The following is a 20,612-nucleotide window of genomic DNA, read 5'->3' on the forward strand; positions in this document are numbered from 1 at the left end:
CCCGTTCACACATTCATTGGTTGATTCTTGTATGTGCCTAAACCAGAGAATGAACAAAAAAACGTAGTGTATCTAGACGGTGCTCTAACCAACTGAGCTGACCAGCCAGGACAGATTTTTTTCCTTCATTTAAATGGAATCTCCCAATACTTGTCTGCTTTTTTTTTTTTTTAATCTTAACTCAATGATACCTCTGTGAGATTTAATCCATGTTGTGTGGAGCTGTGATTTCTTTCATTTTCATTGGTGAGTAGTATTCTGTTGTATGAATATATTAATGTACAATCTGAACTTTCTACTGTTGATGGGCATTTGGGTTGTTTTTTGGGCTGTTGTAAATGACCTGGGAATGAACTGTATTGAACATATCTCCCGTGGTGTTGTACATGTACATTTCTCTCTATTATATACACTAAGGAGTGGAATTGTTTGGACATAAGGCATGCACATATCTACAGAATTTTTTGAAAGATTTTATTTATTTTTAGAGAGAGAGGAGGAGAGGGAAAAAGACATCAGTTGGTTACCTCTTGTACACCCCTAACCAGGGACCTGACCTGCAACCCAGGCATGTGCCCTGACAGGGAATCAAACCCTCAACCTTTCACATTGTGGGACAGCACCGAACCCACTGAGTCACACCTTTCAGGGCTATATCTACAGTTTTAAGTGGAAACTTTGAAAGTGATTGTATAAGTTTATGCTACTGATGGTTTGTGAGAATTAATTTTGTTTTGCACCCTCCCAATGTTTGATATTGTCAGCATTTTTATTGTTAGCCAGTACTGCTGGGTATTCAGTGAGATTTTCTACTTCTAATTTTTATTTCTCTGCATCCTACATTAGTAGTCAACATTGAAATTATTGAGTATCTTTTCATATATTTGCAGAGTGGGGCAAAAGTAGGTTCACATTTATGAGTACATGAAATACTTTATTGTTATTTATTAATTATTGTATTATTATCCTTATGAACAACTGTAAATGTACTTTTGCCCCACTCTGTTTATTGGTAATTTGATAATATTTTTATGAAATGCCTTTTTTTACTGAATTGTTATCAATTTGTTGGACTCCTTTACATGGTCTAGATTCAAACCCTTTTTTGGGGTGTGTTGCAAATCTATCTTGATGTTGAGGGCTTTTTATATACAGTTTGAGAAACCTTCTCTGCCCTAGTTATTCTTCACTTTCTTTTTCTCTAAAACCTATATTGATTTGCCTTTCAGATTTTCCATTTACACTTCACTTGGAGTTGATTTTGTGTGTAGTGTAATGTAGGGGTCAGGTTTCATGAGTAAGTCTGGTTATACTTTAATAATGCTTTGTAAATTTTAGAATCAACTTGTCAGTTTTCTTGTACACATAAAAACTTGAGGTTGTACTGAATCTTTTTTTATATATATTTATTGATTATGCTATTACAGTTGTCCCATTTCCGCCCCTTCACTCAACTCCATCCTGCCCACCCCCTCCCTCCCACATTCCCCCCCTATAGTTCATGTCCATGGGTCATACTTATAAGTTCTTTGGCTTCTACATTTCTTACACTATTCTTACCCTCCCCCTGTCTATTTTCCATCTATCATTTATGCTATTTATTCTCTCTACCTTTCCCCCCTCTCTCCCCCTCCCACTCCCCTGTTGATAATCCTCCATGTGATCTCCATTTCTGTGGTTCTGTTTCTGTTCTAGTTGTTTGCTTAGTTTTCTTTTGTTTTGGTTTTAGGTGTGGTTGTTAATAACTGTGAGTTTGCTGTCATTTTTACTGTTCCTATTTTTTATCTTCTTTTTCTTAGGTAAATCCCTTTAACATTTCATATAATAATGGCTTGGTGATGATGAACTCCTTGAACTTGACCTTATCTGAGAAGCACTTTATCTGCCCTTCCATTCCAAATGATAGCTTTGCTGGATACAATAATCTGGGATGTAAGCCCTTGCCTTTCATGACTTGGAATACTTCTTGCCAGCCCCTTCTTGCCTGTAAGGTCTCTTTGGAGAAATCAGCTGACAGTCTTATGGGAACTCCTTTGTAGGTAACTGTGTCCTTTTCTCTTGCTGCTTCTAAGATTCTCTCCTTCTGTTTCATCTTGGGTAATGTAATGATGATGTGCCTTGGTGTGTTCCTCCTTGGGTCCAGCTTCTTTGGGACTCTCTGAGCTTCCTGGACTTCCTGGAAGTCTATTTCCTTTGCCAGACTGGGGAAGTTCTCCTTCATTATTTGTTCAAATAAGTTTTCAGTTTTTTGTTCTTCCTCTTCTCCTTCTGGCACCTCTATAATTCGGATGTTGGAACGTTTCAAGATGTCCTGGAGGTTCCTTAGCCCCTCCTCTTATTTCTGAATTCTTGTTTCTTCATTCTTTTCTGGTTGGATGTTTCTTTCTTCTTTCTGGTCCACACCATTGATTTGAGTCCCAGTTTCCTTCCCATCACTATTGGTTCCCTGTACATTTTCCCTTGTTTCTCTTAGCATAGCCTTCGTTTTTTCATCTACATTTCAAACAGGTTCTACCAGTTCTGTGAGCGTCTTAATAACCAGTGTTTTGAACTGTGCATCCGATAGGTTGGCTATCTCTTCCTCGCTTAGTTGTATTTTTTCTGGAGCTTTGAAGTGTTCTGTCATTTGGGCCATTTTTTTTTTTTTTTGTCTTGGCGCGTCTGTTACTTTAAGGGGCGGAGCCTTAGGAGTTCCCAGGGGTGGGGTAACGCTGGTCGCTGCGCTGTGACGCTGTACATGGGGGAGGGGCCGAGAGGGAGCAATGGCGCCCGCTCCACTCTCCACCATATTTCAGTCACTGCCTCCGCTACCCACAATCAATTTGGGCCCCTGTTGTGCTGGTTCCCTAGTGGGTGGGCTTGTGCACAGTCCAGGCCCCCGTGGGTCTCTCCAGTGACCTCTCCTGCGAGGCTGGGAATCTCTCCTGCTGCCGCCCCAACCCCTTCGGGCGTTTTCAATCAGAGGTTTGAGGCTTTATTTCCCCGTACTGGAGCTCTGGGTACATGGTCCACTTTGCTCCCTGCCGTTTGTCCCGGTCTATCTGTGTGCGAATGTGGGGCCGCAGGGTCTGCTAGTGGTCAGACTGCCTGCCCCGTTCGTCCCACACTCCACCAGTCTCGGTCCCCCCACAGCAATGCGAGTCCTCTCTGCCCCGGTGCCCATCTCTGCCCCTCCTACCGGTCTGGATGTACGTTTCTTTTTTATCTACTTGGTGTCGGACTTCCTTGCCATTCGATTTTCTGTCAGCTCTGGTTGTGCAAGGAGGTGCAGTGTGTCTAGCTACGCCACCATCTTAGTTCTCGGATTGTATTGAATCTTAATAAATTTAGATCAATTTAATTTTTTTAGTAATGTTTTATAGCTTTCTCTGTTGAGGTCTTGAACATCTTTTATTAAATTTACTTTTAGGTATATTTGATGTACTGGTAAATTGCCTTTTTAAAAATTTCATTGTCTTAATTTTTGTTGCTAATATAGAGAAGTGCAACAAAATTTTTAATTTACCTTTTGTCCGTTAAAGGTAGTCCCTTTTATTTCCAGTTGCTAAAGACTTCTATGAATGGATGTTGAATTTTATTAAAGTTTTTTCTGCATGTATTGAGGTGAACACATAATATTTCTCCCTTACTCCATTAATATGGTAAGTTACATTGATTTCCTAATACTAAATCAATTTTGTGTTCTCTGACCATGATGGTATGAAAACAGAAATCAAGCACAGGAAACAAACTGAAAAACACACAAAGCATGGAGGCTAAATAACATATTACTGTAGACACTGAATAGGTTAGCAGTGAGATCAAGGAAGAAGTCAAATGTTACCATCAAACAAATGAAAATGAGAGCACAATACCCAAAATCTAGGGAACACAGTAAAAGTATCCCTAAGTGGGAAATTCAGAGCATTACAGGCCTAATACAGGAGACAAGAAAAAAAATCAAATAAATAATCTAACTTTACCCTTAGTGGAACTAGGAAAAAAACAACAAATAAAGCACAAAGTGAGTACAAGGAAGGAAAAAATAAAGATCAGAGCAGAAATAACCGAAACAGAGTTTAAAAAAAACAATACAAAAGATCAATGAAACCAAGATCAACAAACCTTTAACGGGACTCTATAAGAAAGAAAGAGAGAGGACCCAAATAAAAACAATTAGAAATGAAAAAGGAGAAGAAACAATGATTGTAAAAGACTATTACAAAAAACTATATATCAAGAAATTGGACAACATGATTGAAGTGGATAAATTACTGTATTTTTCGGACTATAAGATGGACCTAGGTTTTAGAAGAGGAAAAATAGGGGAAAAAACCCTGCTCCACCACCACCCCCCACCCCACGCTCCAGTGAGCCAAGGAAGCTGCATTCAGACTGTAAGACACACCCCCATTTTCCTCTCAAATTTGCGGGGAGTGCGTCATATAGTCTGAAAAACACAGTACTAGAAACATAGTCTTCAAAACTGAATCAGGAAGAGTCAGAGAATCGGAATAGAGAGATTACAACTAGTGAAACTGAAGCAGTCATAAAAAAATTCCCACCCTGGCTGGTGTGGCTGAGTGGATTGAGTGCCAGCCTGCAAACCAAAGAGTTGCTGGTTTGATTCCCAGTGTAAGGCACATGCCTGGGTTGTGGGCCAGATTCCCCAGTAGGGGATGCTCAAGAGGCAATCAGTATCCTAGTTCAAAAACCATATAAAGACACTACAAAGGAAGAAAATTCTAGGCCAGTGCCCCTGATGAACATAGCTGCTAAAATCCTCAGTAAAATATTAGCAAACTGGATCCAGCAATACATTAAAGAGGTCATACACCATGATCAAGTGCGATTTATTCCAAGGTCATAAGGTTGGCCAATGTCCGCAAGTCAATAACCATGATGTACCACATAAACAAAACGAAGGCTAAAAAAACCACATAATCATGTGAGTAGATGCAGAAAAAGCATTTGATAAAATCTAGCACCCACTTATGATTTAAAAAAAAAAACCCCGAAACCTCTCAGCAAAATGGGAGTAGAAGGAACATACCTCAATGTAAAAAAGGCCGTAAATGACAAACCCACAGGCAACAACATACTCACTGGGCAGAAACTAAAAGCATTCCCCTTAAGATTAGGAACAAGACAGGGATGTTTGCCTTCACCACTCTGATTCAGCATAGTACTGGAAGTCCTAGCCACAGCAATCAGACAAAAAGAAAAGGCATCCAAATTGAAAAGGAAGAATTATAACTCATTATTCACAAATGATATTGTATGTAATACTCCAGCAAAAAGTTACTAGAGCAGATAAATGAATTTGGCAAAGTAACAATATGCAAAATTAACATTCAGAAATTGGTGGCATTTTTATACACTAATAATGAACTATCAGAGAAACTAAGAAAATAATCCCATTTACTATTGCAAAAAAGAAAAGAAAAAGTAACTGGGTACAAATTTTAATTATGGAGGTAAAAGACCCATACTTGGAAAAAATATAGGACATTGAGGAAGATACAAATAAGTGCAAACATATTCTGTGTTCATGGATTGGAAGAATTAAAATATCATTAAAATGTTCACATTACCCAAAGCAATCTATAGATTCAACATAATTCCTATTAAAATACCAATGGCATATTTCACAGAGCTGGAACAAGTATTCCAAAAATTTATTTTGAACCATAAAAGATCCCAGATAGCCTCAGCAGTCTTGAAAAGGAAGAACAAAATTGGAGGGATCACAGTACCTGATATCAAATTATACAATGTCATTATAATCAAAACATCCTGGGACTGGCATAACAACAGACATATAGATCAGTGGAACAGCACAGAGAGCCCAGAAATAAACCCATGTCTATATGGGCAATTAATGTTTGACAAAGGAGACAAGAGCATACAATGCAGTAAAGACAGTCTCTTCAATCAATGGTGTTTGGAAAATTGAACAGATACATGCAAAAATAAATAAACCTAGACCACCAACTTACACCATGCACAAGGATAAACTCAAACGGATAAATGACTTAAGTGACAAAACCATAAATGTCCTAGAAGAAAACATAAGCAGTAAAATTTCAGACATCTCTCGTAGCAATATTTTTGCTCATGTCTCCTAGAGCGAGGTAAATATTGGAAAAAATAAACAAATGGGACTATATCAAACTAAAAAGCTTCTGCACAGCAAAGGAAACCTTCCACAAAATGAAAAGAGAACCCACTGTATGAGAGAACATACACAAGGGGTTAATTTCTGAAATATATAAAGAACTTACACAACAACTCAACACCAGGAAGACAGATAATCCTATTAAAAAATGGGCAGAAGCCCTGAATAGACATTTCTCCAGAGAGGACATACAGATGGCCAACAGACATGAAAAAATGCTCAACATCATAATCATCAGAGAAATGCAAATGAAAACCACAATGAGATACCACCTCACATTTGCCAGAATGGCTACCATCAGTTATTCAACAAACAAGTGCAGGCGAGGATGTGGAGAAAAGGAATCCCTAATGTACTATTGGTGGGAATGCAGACTGTTGCAGCCACTGTGCAAACACTGTGTAGTTTACTCAAAAAATTAATAATGGAACTGCCCGTTGTCCCAATGTTCACACTTCTGGAAATATGTCCTAAGTCTCCCAAAACACCAGTTTGAAAGAATGTGTGCACTGCTATGTTCATAGTGTTATTTACAATAGCCAAGATCTAGAAGGAACCCAAGTGCCCATCAGTAGATGAGTGGATTAAAAAACTGGTGCATTTACACAATGGAATACTATGCAACTATAAAAAAAAAAGTAAATCTGGTGACTTCCGGGTGCCAATTTACCCAGACGTGGTGGCCGGGGAGGAGGAGGGTTGTCTGTGTAGCCAGAAGTCCCCGTGGCCCCAGTGGTGGTGGGCTCCGGATGGGCTCAACTCATCTTGCCCCGTCTGTGATGCATCCACAGCACCCAGACAGCTTCAATGGCTTGGGCTATCGCGGGAGTACCCGAGATGAGCAGGGCTTTTTGGCAGCGCTTTCCCTGCAAGGTCTTTCAGCTCCGGTCGCACCTGGGCCACTGGGTGAGCACTCCCCCAGACATTCCGGGTAGCCGCAACCTGCACTGGGGCAAGAAGAGTCTGCCCTACGGAATTCCCGTCCCCTCTACCTGCGAGAGTCCGGAGGAGGAACCCTTTCCTGGAGGCAGTGGCGGCAGCATGCTGGGGCAGAGCAGCGGTAAGGGACGCTAGGAGCACGAACAGTTGAGTAGATTTGCTGCATTTGGTGTTGGACTTGCAAGTCTCTTTACAGAACGTGTACTGGCTCATCCTTACATTGTTCTAGGCTGCCAGTGTCAGGTTAACTATCATGCTCGGTATTCCCATCTCACTTCACTTATAGTCATCAATATTATGTACAGCTTCAACAAAACTCAGGCACCAAGGGCCCGTTGGAAAGGAATGGGAAGTACATTTATTGTCTAGGGAATCACACTTGGGGCAGAGGGAATAATCAGTGAATTCACACCTTTACCAAGGGAGATTTCACATAAATGGAATCCTAAACCAATAGGAGAACATCTTCCATTGAAATCCCTAACTTACGTGGTGGCAATGCCTTTTTACTCAACAAGTCTAATCAAAACAGTACAGAGTGAGATAACTCGAGATAATGCTGGAATTTTGGAATGTGTTAAAGAAGGCATTGGAAGAGTGATAGGCATGGGAGTGCCTCATAGCAAACAACTGCTTCCTCTTCTTTCCTTGATTGTCCCTACCGAGCTGCATGGGGTTCTTCATTACATCATCAGCTCAATCATTCAGAAGTTTGTCCTACTAATTCTAAAGAGAAAGACTTACAGTAGCCACCCAGCTGAGAGCACTAGCCTGGTGCAGAGTATGTTGGATGCTTATTTTCCAGAACTTATTGCTAACTTTGCTCCCAGTCTTTGCTCTGATGTTATACTTTACCCCTTGGAAACAGTTTTGCACCACCTTCACATTCAAGGAACATTCACAATAATTGACAATACAGATCTTGGCTATGAAGTGCTTCCAATTAATACACAGTATGAGGGGATGAGAGACTATATCAATACCATAAAGCAGGAGGAAGGAATGCTTGGCTTTTATAAAAGGTTTGGTGCTGTGATAGTACAGTACACACTGCATGCAGCTGTTTTACAGATTACCAAAAACATTTACTCTACACTTCTTCAGAATAGCACTTGAGATTTAAGTTCCCAATTAGTCTAATAAAAGACATGATCTGGACGATGTTATGAAATTGTGAGAGATAAGAGTGAACACTTGGGGAAAATGGATTAGAAAGTGAAACTGGTAGGAGAAGCCCATGCTGATTACAGCAACTTTTTTTTATTAAGGCATAGGTATCAACTTTAGATCAAAAGTATTCCAACTTTGAAAACTCAGTAAAAATAATACTCATGAATTAAATTCTAGCTAGTGTAGCATGCATACTGAACTAAAAGTAATCTTGGGCAGAAGCAAAAAGTCAGCAAACAAAATATTCACAGTGCTTAATTCCATCTGACTTAAATATTTATTACGTTTTTTTCACCTTCTTGATTGATATTGGTATGTCAACCTTAATACAGTATATGGTACGGAGAGCTTATAGTTTTCCTTTAAGCAAAAAAATCATGTCAGCTGTGATGATGACGAGAGGATTAGATTTGGCAATCTGTAATGAGGAGTTGAAGTTTTAAATAGTATTGTCCCTTCATAACTTTTTAATGGCTGCGTATTTATTATATAAAGCCTTTTATGTACACACAAAACCTTGAAATTACCTTCAACAAATTTTTTACTCTTAGATCAGCTTACTACATAAAACGAAGTCACACACTTTCTGCTTGAATATCAGAATAAAATATAACAAGCCAAGGAACCCAAAGATTAAAGGCAAACAGTGTACTTGTGCATATCCAAACGCAGCATTTAAATGCCAGAAACTTAATATTCGTCATATGTTTATAAGCTTGATTTGCTTATCTATTATGTGAATCATCGGGCTGGTTTTTAGAGCCTCTCTTAACAGAGATAGAAAATAAAATAATCGATTTGTTCTAAGAGAACCAAGATGGCGGTGTTGGTAGACACACCGCGCCTCCTCGCACAACCAGAACTGACAGAAAATCGAACGGCAAGGAAGTCTGACACCAAGGAAATAAAAAATAAACATTCATCCAGACCAGTAGGAGGGGCGGAGAGGACTCGCATTGCCGTGGCGGGACCGAGACTGGAGGAGTGTGGGACGAACAGGGCAGGCAATCTGACCACTAGCAGACCCTGCGGCCCCACATTCGCGCAGATAGGCCGAGAGGGCTGGACTCAGAGTGGCGGAGAACGGGGCAGGCAGAGCGGAGGGTAGCACCCCCTGGCCCCCCATTCGTGCACAGATAAACGGGGACAAACGGTGGGGAGCGAAGCAGACCACGCAACCCAGGGCTCCAGCGCAGGGAGATAAAGCCTCGAACCTCTAATTGAAAACACCCATGGGGGTTGGGCAGCAGCAGGGGAGACTCCCAGCCTCGCAGGAGAGGTCGTTGGAGAGACCCACGGGGGCCTGGGGCGTGTATGGGCCCAATCACTCAGGGGCCAGCACCAGAGGGGCCCAGTTTGATTGTAGGTAGCTGAGTGAAAGATTGGAGCCCTGTGGAGAGTGGAGCAGGTGCCATTGCTCCCTCTCAGCCCCTCCCCCATGTACAGCATCACAGCGCAGCAACCAGCGTTACCCCACCCCGGGGAACTCCTAAGGCTCCGCCCCTTAAAGTAACAGACGCGCCAAGACAAAAAAAAAAATGGCCCAAATGACAGAACACTTCAAAGCTCCAGAAAAAATACAACTAAGCGAGGAAGAGATAGCCAACCTATCAGATGCACAGTTCAAAACACTGGTTATTAAGACGCTCACAGAACTGGTAGAATCTGTTTGAAAAGTAGATGAAAAAATGAAGGCTATGCTAAGAGAAACAAAGGAAAATGTACAGGGAACCAATAGTGATGGGAAGGAAACTGGGACTCAAATCAATGGTGTGGACCAGAAGGAAGACAGAAACATTCAACCAGAAAAGAATGAAGAAACAAGAATTCAGAAAAAAGAGGAGGGGCTAAGGAACCTCCAGGACATCTTGAAACGTTCCAACACCCGAATTATAGAGGTGCCAGAAGGAGAAGAGGAAGAACAAAAAATTGAAAACTTATTTGAGCAAATAATGAAGGAGAACTTCCCCAGTCTGGCAAAGGAAATAGACTTCCAGGAAGTCCAGGAAGCTCAGAGAGACCCAAAGAAGCTGGACCCAAGGAGGAACACACCAAGGCACATCATAATTACATTCCCCAAGATTAAAGAGAAGGAGAGAATCTTAGAAGCAGCAAGAGAAAAGGACACAGTTATCTACAAAGGAGTTCCCATAAGACTGTCAGCTGATTTCTCCAAAGAGACCTTACAGGCAAGAAGGGGCTGGCAAGAAGTATTCCAAGTCATGAAAGGCAAAGGCCTACATCCAAGATTACTGTATCCAGCAAAGCTATCATTTGGAATGGAAGGGCAGATAAAGTGCTTCTCAGATAAGGTCAAGTTCAAGGAGTTCATCATCTCCAAGCCATTATTATATGAAATGTTAAAGGGATTTACCTAAGAAAAAGAAGATAAAAAATAGGAACAGTAAAAATGACAGCAAACTCACAGTTATTAACGACCACACCTAAAACAAAAACGAGAGCAAACTAGGCAAACAACTAGAACAGGAACAGAACTATAGAGATGGAGATCACATGGAGGGTTATCCATAGGGGAGAGGGGGGGAAAGGTACAGAGAATAAGTAGCATAGATGATAGGTGGAAGATAGACAGGGGGAGGGTAAGAATAGTGTAAGAAATGTAGAAGCCAAAGAACTTATAAGTATGACCCATGGACATGAACTATAGGGGGGGAATTTGGGAGGGAGGGGGTGGGCAGTATGGAGTGGAGTGAGGGGGGGGAATGGGACAACTGTAATAGCATAATGAATAAATATATTTTTAAAAAATAAAATAATTATGACAACTAAAAAAGAAAAAAAGAGAAGAAGTAAATCTTAGCCTTTTGTGGCAGGATGGATGAACCTAGAAATTACACTGAGTGGAATAAGTCAGAAAAACACAAATGTTTTATGATCTCACTTTTATGTGGAATCTAATGAACAAAATGAAATGATGAACAAAATAGAAACAGAGGTATGGACACAAGGAACAGACTAACAGCTGTCAGGGGGAACAGGGAGACTGGATGAAAGAAGATGAAGGGATTGGCCAAGGAACTTACAAGGGGGGACCCCCAAAAAACCCCTGGAAATTATCTTCTGGAGGGTGGGCTCCTTCTAGGCTTCCCCTGCTAGGTGAATGTTCTAGGAACCCATTTGTATCAGTGTACCAGCTGTCATTGTAAAAGGCTGCATTTGGCTTCAGTAAATTTCTTTTGAAAACTCAGTGTATTTGCCCATTTAATGATGGCTGATTTATGATTGTACCTGCCCATACCACACCGAGTTTTCAGCAGTTTTTGTCCAAAAATGGCATGACCCCCATGGGCCACCCTCCCTATTCACTCAATCTCACAACCAGCAACTTTTTTTTGTTTCTCTGGATGAAAAAATTCCTCAAAGGGAAATATTTTTCCAGTGTGGAAGAGGTAAAACAAAAACGGCAGAAGCACTAAAAGGTATCAAAATCAACAAGTTCAAAAACTGTTTTGTGCAGTGGGAAAAAAGTCTCAATAGGTGTATTGCATCAAATGGAGAGTACTCTGAAGGTGGCTGAGTTTAAAAATGTAAAAATAATCACATTATTTATATAAAGAAATTCTAGGGGGTTTGGGTTCCCCCTCTTATATGCATAACCCATGGACAGACACAGACAATGGTGTGCTGATGGCTGGAGGGAAAGTGGGTGGGGGGCTAATTAGAGGTGAGCAAAGGAGGGGAAACAGGGACATATAATCGTGTCAACAATAAGAAAATAAAGTAAATATGTAATTAAACAATCAATTTTGTGTTCATTCAATAAACCAAAGTTGGTTGTGATGTAACCCTTTATTTATGTTAGATTATGTTTTTTTCCTAACATCTTGAGTTAAATACAGTTCTTTTTCAGCCTCCTTTTCACATTATGTGCTTTTAAGACAATAAATTACCCTCGAATGTAGTTCAGCTGCAGCTCTCATGTCATTGGTATATTTATTTTCATTCAGATAAAAATATTTTCCTATTTCCATAAATTATGTATCACATATATTGCTTAATCTCCAAACATTTGAGAGCATTAGTAAATGTTCCATGTGCTTTAACAGAATGTTTGACTTTACTGACATATTCGTATATTATGTTACATTAAATATTTAAAACTAATTAATACAGCTCCTTGCAAACAAATCAGCTATTAATCACTTAGAACTTGAAACTGGGAATATGGGAAAATAATTTGAGAGTAATTTGCAGGAGACTGTTCTCTAACCTCATATTTCTGATGTTATTGATTATTCTTTCATTTTTTAAATGACATGTCATTTTGGGAGCTTAAAGCAGTACTAAAATAGAGGTATTTTCTATTATTAACACACTTGAACTGTATTGAAATGCTTAATGATAGTGGCTCTGTTTCACTTTATGTTTTGAGATTTTATTTATTTTGACATGGGGAAAGGAGGGAGAAAGAGAGGGAAAGAAACATCAATGAGTGGTTGCCTCTTGCACACCCTCTATTGGGAACTTGGCCCACAACCCAGGCATGTGCCCTGACTGGGAATCCAACCAGCAACCCTTCGGTTCGCAGGCTGGCACTCAGTCTACTGAGCCACACCAACCAGGGCAGTTGCGATCTTTTACATGTTTCATGTTTATAACACCCTTGGACCCACCATCCTTGAATTTTTTCTGAACAAAAAGTTTAAACAATTTTATTTTAATTTATTGCTTTTAAGAGAGAGAGAGAAAGTAGAGGGAGTGACACATACACACATGAACTTCTTGTTCCACTTATGCTTTCATTGTCTGTTTCTTGTATGCATCCCGACTGGGATTTGAACCCACAACCATGGCAAATCAGGATGACACTCTAATCAACTGAGCTACCTGGCCAGGACTTAATGCAAAGTTTTAACTAATTTTCTAGTATATGATTTAAGAGGACGGGAGGTCTATCTGCTGCCTTTTAGTTTGGCTCACTGATTAAGCTAATAGCAAACTTGGCTACCAAGAATATAGTCTGTTTCCGGAATTTTGAAGAAAAGTCAGTAAATTCTAGAGCTGTGATGAAGTTTGTTAATGTATGGCAAAGCCCTGGATAATATTTGGATCATCATGACTCCTATAAAAGAACTTATAATTTAGGGGGTTTATAAAAGGTTCCTGACAGTTTGTTGAATAAATGAATAAAACAAACAGAAATGAAGACTGATAACAAGTATCAGTAAATTAAACTCGGAGCTAGAATTGAGATGTGTTCTTTAATACTTGAGAAAGGTGGTCAATACCCTCACTCTCATTGATTAGACCAGATTTAATTGATAACTAGCATTGATGACTGTTCAGGTAGGAGTAAAGATTTATTAGTGTTTTTTTTTTGTTTTTAGATTTTATGTAATTATTTTTAGACAGAGGGGAAGGGAGGAGAAAGAGAGAGAGAAACATCTATGTATGAGAGAAACATTCATTGGTTGTCTCTCACATGCCCCCAACCAGGGACCTGGCCCACAACCCAGGTGTGTTCCCTGACCAGTAATTGAACCTTCGACCTTTCCACTTTGCAGGACAACACCCAAACCACTGAGCCACACCAGCTAGGGCAAAGGTTTTGACTGCCTCTTTTTAATGAGAAATGTAAGAAATTACAGAGAATCTTCCTTAGATTTTCATCCAGATCCCCAGTTTTAAATACTGGTTTTATCTTTTTTCTATATATACCTTTTTTTTTTTCCTGGCTTATTTAAAGTATGTGGTGTTTTTGAAAAGCTACATTACATAACAAATTTACCACTATCACTTGCACACAAAAATAGTCTAGCCTACAAGTAAGGATCATTAGTTTGCATGCCCTATTGAATAAATTAGCATATTCCCGCATTCCATCTTAAAACAATGTAGCTTTTTTTTAATACTCACCCAAGGATATGTTTACTGATTTTAGAGAGGAAGAGAGAGAGAAACATTGATGTGAGAGAGAAATCTCAACTGGTTGTTTCCCTATACATACCTCAAATAGTGATTGAATCTACAACCTTCTGGTGCATGGTGTGATGCTCCAACCAACTGAAATTCACGTCATCCGGGGCTAGTTATGAAGTTTTCATTTCAGACTATTCTGTGTGGTTACTTTAGGTCTGAGTTTGTAAGGCCACCAAACAGGCTTCCCCTGAGCTTGTCAGGTTTAGCATATGGACCCTTTTTGTCCACAAGTGTGTAACTAGAATGTTTTTCTGCAGTTCCTATGGGAAACTGTTTCCTAAGTATGTTCTTCTTCCTTAGTGAGATTGAGTATTGAACAGAAAATGTCTCTGTATAAATGGACTCACACAACATTTGTTTTTCTGTGACTGGGTTATTTCACCTAGCTTAATTTTGTTTTTTAATTTTTATTTAATATTTTAGAGAGAAGGTAAGGGAGGGGGAAAGAGAAGGATAGAAACATTGATGTTGAGAGAGACATCAATTTGTTGCCTCTCACACACATCCCCAACCAGGGACCAGGCTTGCAACCCAGGCATGTGACCTGACTGGGAATCAAACCAATGACTTTTGCTTTGCGGGATGATGTTCAACCAACTTAGCCACACCAGTCAGGGCTATCTTAATGTTTTTCAGGTTCATCCATGTTGTAACATATGTCAGGATTTCCTCCCCTTTTAAAGCTGAATAACATTCCATTGTATGGATGGACCACATTTTGTCCATTCATCCATCATTGGACACTGGGGTTTCTACTTTTTGGCCATTGTGAACAGTGCTGCACTGAGCGTGGGTGTACAAATATCTATTTGAGTCCCTTCCCTGTTTTCAATACTTTGGGGTACATAGTTAGGTGTGGAATTGACTAGATAATGAGGTACTTCTGTTTAACTTTTGAGGAATTGGCAAATGTTTTCCACAGTAGCTGCAGCATTTTACATTCCTACTAGCAATGTAAGAAGTTTCTAATTTCTCCACATCCTCACCAACATGAGTGTTTTTGTTTCTTTTGTTACTCATCTGGTAGGTGTGAGGTAGTTTTTGTGGTTTGTTTTTTGTTGTTGTGTTTGTTTTAATTGTATTTATTGGGGGGACATTGGTTAATAAGATTATATAGGTTTTAAGTGTGCATTTCTGTGATACTAGATCAGTATATTGCACTATGTGGTCACCACCTAAAGTCAAACCATCTTCTGTCACCATATATTAGGTCTCCCCTACAAAGCCCTTCGCTCTTGCAACCACCACATTGTCTGGGTCCGTGAGTTTCAGTCTTATCTCCCACATATGAGTGAAATCACATGGTTCTTAGGTTTTTCTGACTGACTTATTTCACTTAGCATAATATTCTCGAGGTCCATCCATGTTGTCACAAATGGCAGTATTTCATCTTTTCTTATGGCTGAGGAATATTCCATTGTGTATGTATATCACATCTTCTTTACCCAGTCCTCTGTCAAAAGACACTTTGGTTGTCTTCATGTTTTGGCCACCATGAATAATCCTGCAGTGAGCATAGAGGTGCAAATATGTATTTTCGAGTTTTTTGAGTAGATACAGAGAAGAGGGATTTCTGGGTACTCTATTCTTAATTTTTTGAGGAACTAAGAGACGTCATCATAGTGGCTATACCAGTCTACATTCCCACCAGCAGTGAGTGAGGGTTCCCTTTTCCCTACAACCTCTCCAACTCTTGTTATCACTTATTGATAATAGGCATCCTAACAGGTGTGAGGTGATATGTTATGGTAGTTTTGATTAGCATCTCCCTAAGAGCGAGTGAGGTTGAATATTTTTTCATATATTTGTTTGCCATTTGTATGTCTTTTGGGGACAGGTGTCTGTCCAGGTCCACTGCCCATATTTCAATTGAATTGTTTGTTTGTTTGGCATTAAGTTTTATGAGTTTTTCATATACTTTGGATATTAAACCTTTGTTGGTGGTGCTGTTTGCAACTATCATCTCATTTGGTTGGTTGCCTTTTTGTTTGGTTGTCAGTTTCTTTTGCTGTGCAGAACCCTTTTATTATAATATAGTCCCACTCATTTATTTTTGCCTTTACTTAGCTTGCCTTAGGGGTCAAATTCATAAAGTGTTCTCCATGACCAAGGTTTGTAAGTTTAGTACCTATGTTTTCTTCTATGTAATTTATTGTTTCAGATTTTACATTGAAGCCTTTGATCCACTTTGAATTAATTTTTGTACATGGTGACAAACTAATATAGTTTTGTTCTTTTGCATGTGGCTTTCCAATTTTCTCAGCACCATTTATTGAAGAGGCTTTCTTTTCTCTATTATATGTTTCTGGCTCCTTCATTGAAAATTATCTACCAATATACATGTTATTTTATATCTGGGTTCTCAGTTCTGTTCCATTGTTTGTGTGACTGTTTATTCTGTGCTGTTTTAACTATTGTCACTTTGTAGTATAATTTTAAGTAGTGTGCAGTACCTCCGGCCTCGTTCTTGTTTTATCAGAATTGCTTTGATTAAAGGTGGAGGCATAGGTAGATACACTTCGCTTCCTCGCACAACCAAAAGGAGGACAACAACCAATTTAAAAACAAAAAATAACCAGAACTGCCAGAAATTCAAACTGTGTATATCTGACAACCAAGGAGTTAAAGAAGAAACATTCATCTGAACTGGTAGGAGAGAGAGAGAGGGACAGCCAGGACAGAGTACAAGCAGCAAGATGGTGGCTGGCAGACTGGGTGTGCAAGGTAGCTGTGGTGGCTGGTAGACAGGGTGGTCCCACATTCATGTGCAGATAAACCAGGAGGAACAGCCGGGGAGTGAGACAGATCGTGCAACCTAGGTAACAGTGCAGACAAAAATAAACCCTCAGTACTTCTGGATGCAAAACCCTGTGCAAGTTGTGGCAATGGGAGAAATTGCCAGTGTCTTGAACTGGGGTGAGAACTGAAAAGGCAGCATTGTTCCCTCTCTGACCCCTCCCCTATAGTATTGCAAACAGTAAAGTGGGTTGCCCCACTCTGACAAATACCTAAGGCTTCGCCCTTTACAGAGTAACAGGTGCACCAAAACAAAGACATACGGCCCAAATGAAAGAACAGATCAGAACTCTAGAAAAAGAACTAAGCCATCAGGAGATAGCCGACCCATCAGATAGAGAGTTCAAAACACTGGTCATTAGGATGCTCACAGAAACGATTCATTAAAGATGCAAAATAAAGGAATTAGTGAAGGCTATACAAAGTGAAATAAAGAAAAATAGAGAGGGAACCAACAGTGAAGGGGAGGAAACGAACTCAAACCAATAATTTGGAACAGAAGGAGGAAATAAATATCCAACCAGAACTGAATGAAGAAACAAGAATTCAAAAAAATGAGGAGAGGCTTAGAAATCTTCAGGACAACATTAATTGTTCCAACATCCAAATCGTACAGATGCCAGAAGGAGAAGGGGAAGAGCAAGAAATTGAAAACTTCCCCAAACTGGCGAAGGAAATAGACATGCAAGTCCAGGAAGCTCAGAGAGTCCCGAAGAAGTTGAACCCAAGGAGGAACACACCAAGACGCATTATAATTACATTACTCAAGATTAAACAAAAGGAGAAAATCCTTAAAGAAACAATAGAAAAAGAGAGGGGTACCTACAATGGAGTTCCCATAAGACTATCAGCTGATTTCTCAAAAGAAACCTTACAGACAAGAAGGGGCTGGAAAGAATTATTCGAAGTCGTGAAAGGCAAGGACCTACATCCAAGATTACTCTATCCAGCAAAGCTATCATTTAGAATGGAAGGGCAGATAAAGTGCTTCTCAGATAAGGTCAAGTTCAAGGAGTTCATCATCACCAAGCCATTATTATATGAAATGTTAAGGGGACTTATCTAAGAAGATGATCAAAACTATGAACAGTAAAATGACAACAAATTCACAGCTATCAACACCTGAACCTAAAAAAAACACAAACTAAGCAAACAACTAGAACAGGAACAGAATCATAGAAATGGAGATGACATGGAGGGTTATCAGTGGGGGAGGGGAGTGGGGATAATGGGGGGAAAGGTACATAAGAAGCATAATTGGTAGGTACAAAATAGACAGGGGGAGGTTAAGAATAGTATAGGAAATGTAGAAGCCAAAGAATTTAATATATACAATTCAGGGACATGAACTAAAGGTGGGTTGGGGAGTGCTGGAGGGAGGGACATAGCAGAGGGAGATAAAGGGAAAGAAAAAGGGAGTGGGACTGTAATAGGATAATCAATAAAATATACTTCAAAAAAAATTTTAAGAGGAATTGCTGTGCCTATTCAGGACGCTTTTGGGCTTTCATATGAAACGTGATTTTTTTGTTCTATTTCTTTTTAAAAAATGACATTGGGATTTTGATGGAGATTGCATTAAATCTGTGTATTACTTTGGGTAATATGGCCATTTTAACTATGTTGATTCTTTCCCTGAGCACATATCTTTCCTTTTTTTGTACCTTTTTCTACCTTTTTTAATAATGCTTTGTAGTTTTCAATATATAGGTCTTTTACATCCTTTGTTAAGTTTATTCCTAGTTATTTTATTGTTTTGGTTCCATTGAGAAAGGAAATTTTTTTTCATTTCTTTTTCTGAGGTTTCATTGTTAGTATACAGGAAAGCGGTGGACTTTTGTACATTGGTTTTGTATCCTGCAACTTTACTGTATTTGTTTTCTGTTTCAAATTTTTTGATGAAATCTTTGGGATAATCTATGTACGGAATCATGTCATCTGTAAAAAGTTACACTTTTATTTCTTCTTTCCCAATTTGGATGCCTTTTATTTCTTTCTTTGCCTATTGTTCTGGCTGGAACTTCCAGAACCATGTTGAGTAAGAGTGGTGAGTGGGCATCCTTCTCTTCTTGTTTCTCATTTTACAGGAATAGCTGTCAGTTTTTCACCAATTGAGTATGATCTTGGATGAGGATTTGTCATATATGGCTGTTATTATGTTGAGGTACTTTCCTTCTATGCCTATTTTGAGTGTTTTAACCATAAATGAATGTTGTATCTTATTAAATGGTTTTTCCTGCATTTATTGGTAAGATCATGTGCTTCTATGCTTTCTTTTGTTAATGTGGTGTATTACATTGATTGATTTGCATGTGTTGAACTGTCCTTGTGCACCTGGAATAAACCCCACTTGATCATGATGTACTTTTTTGATGTATTATTGTATTTGATTTGCTGGTGTTTTGTTTAGGATTGTTGTATCTGTATTCATCAGAGACACTGGTCTGTAGTTGTGTGTGTTTGTGTGTGCGTGTGCGTGTGATATCCTTGCCAGGTTTGGGTATTGGGGTTATGTTGGCTTCATAAAATGTGATAGGAAGTATTGCTTCTTCTTCAGTTTTTGGAAGAGTTGAAAAGGATAGGTTTTAAATCTTTGAATGTTTGATAGAATTTACTGGTGAAGCTGTCTGGTCCTGGACTTCAGGTTTTTGGAAGGTTTTTGATGGTTGCTTCAATTTTCTCACTGCTCATTGGTCTTTTTAGATTATCCAGTTCTTCATGATTTAGTCTAGGAAGGTTATATATTTCTAGGAACTTACCCATTTCTTTTGGTTATTAAATTTGGTGGCGTATAGCGTTTCTAGTATGATCCTTTGTATCTCTGTGGTGTCTGTGTTCTCTTTCATTTCTGATTTTATTTATATAGGCCTTTCCTCTTCTTTAGCAAGTCTGTCCAGGGATTTGTCAATTTTATTAATGTTTTCAAAGAACCAGCTCTTCTATTAATTTTTTGTATAGTCTTTTTGTTCTGTATTTCATTCAGTTCTGCTATAATTTTTATTATTTCCTTTCTTCCGCTGACTTTGGGTTGCTTTTGTTCTTCTTTTTGTAGATCTTTAAGATGTAATGTTAGGTTGTTTACTTGGGATTTCTCTTGTTTTTTCAGATAGGCCTGTAATGATAGAAATTTCTCTCTTATTACTACTTTCACTGCATTCCAGTTTTTATATGTCATTATCATTTCTCATTCTCACTCATATCTTTTGATCTCACTTTTTATTTCTTCTTTGACCCAGTCATTCTTTTAGTAGTTTATCGTTTAACATCCACATATTTGTGAGATACTTTATTTCCTTTTTGCAGTTGATTTCTAATTTCAAAGCATTGTGGTCAGAGAATATAGTTGGTGTAATTTCAGGCTTGAATTTGTTGAGGCTAGTCTTGTGACCCAACATATAGTCTGTCCCTTGAGAATGTTCCATGTGCACTGGAGAGTAATGTATATCTCGTGTTTTGGGCTCTGTAGATGTTATTTGTGTCCATTTGATATGTGTCATTTAAGACCAATATTTCTTTATTGATTATCTGTTTGGATGATGTACCTAGAAATGTCAATGGAGTATTAAGGTCCCCGACTATGATTGTGTTTTGGTCTGTCCCTTTCTTTTTT

The 20,612-nt window shown here is 39.1% G+C and overlaps 1 protein-coding gene and 1 pseudogene across 3 annotated transcripts in view; both read left to right on the plus strand.

The window, feature by feature from the left end:
* Nucleotides 1-20,612, plus strand: part of MPHOSPH8 (M-phase phosphoprotein 8) — an 89,843-nt gene that overhangs the window by 2,677 nt on the left and 66,554 nt on the right. The window lies entirely within an intron of this gene.
* LOC112323121 (mitochondrial outer membrane protein SLC25A46 pseudogene) lies at nt 3,272-9,018 on the plus strand (annotated as a pseudogene).

This window comes from Desmodus rotundus, chromosome 3 (genome assembly GCF_022682495.2).
Source record: "Desmodus rotundus isolate HL8 chromosome 3, HLdesRot8A.1, whole genome shotgun sequence".
NCBI classification, from domain to species: domain Eukaryota; kingdom Metazoa; phylum Chordata; class Mammalia; order Chiroptera; family Phyllostomidae; genus Desmodus; species Desmodus rotundus.